Source organism: Nannospalax galili, unplaced genomic scaffold, assembly GCF_000622305.1.
Source record: "Nannospalax galili isolate Female #2095 unplaced genomic scaffold, S.galili_v1.0 scaffold325, whole genome shotgun sequence".
Taxonomy (NCBI): domain Eukaryota; kingdom Metazoa; phylum Chordata; class Mammalia; order Rodentia; family Spalacidae; genus Nannospalax; species Nannospalax galili.
The window spans coordinates 1,191,181-1,191,582 of record NW_008355159.1 but is presented as its reverse complement, the minus strand read 5'-3'; positions in this window follow the sequence as shown (position 1 = coordinate 1,191,582).

Below are 402 nucleotides of genomic sequence, written 5' to 3'. Positions count from 1 at the left end.
TAGGTCGACTAGTTCCAGGAGACTATGAGCATCTCTCAAAATGCCCTGTAATTGCGGTGGGTCACCTGTACTCTTGATGAAGGAGGCCAAGGAGACCCTACCAGATGGACTTGAGCCAGTGTCCAGTCTACAAAGAGGAGGGTCAACACACAGGAATCATTTCCTCCATGCTTCTAAGGGAAGCCAACCATGGTCAAGCAGGACCTTTGACTTATCTTCACCTAGGCGGAACTGATAAAAGAATGGAGCCAGGGGCTCCTCCCAAGTACATGTGACCCCTGAGGAACAGATCCCCAAACGACCTTAAGAGTAAAAATGCATTGGTTTATCTGGGCCAACTGTATGGCCTTAAACACCGAAAAGGAAAGTATAACCAAAGATTAAAGGGGCCAATATAATTTC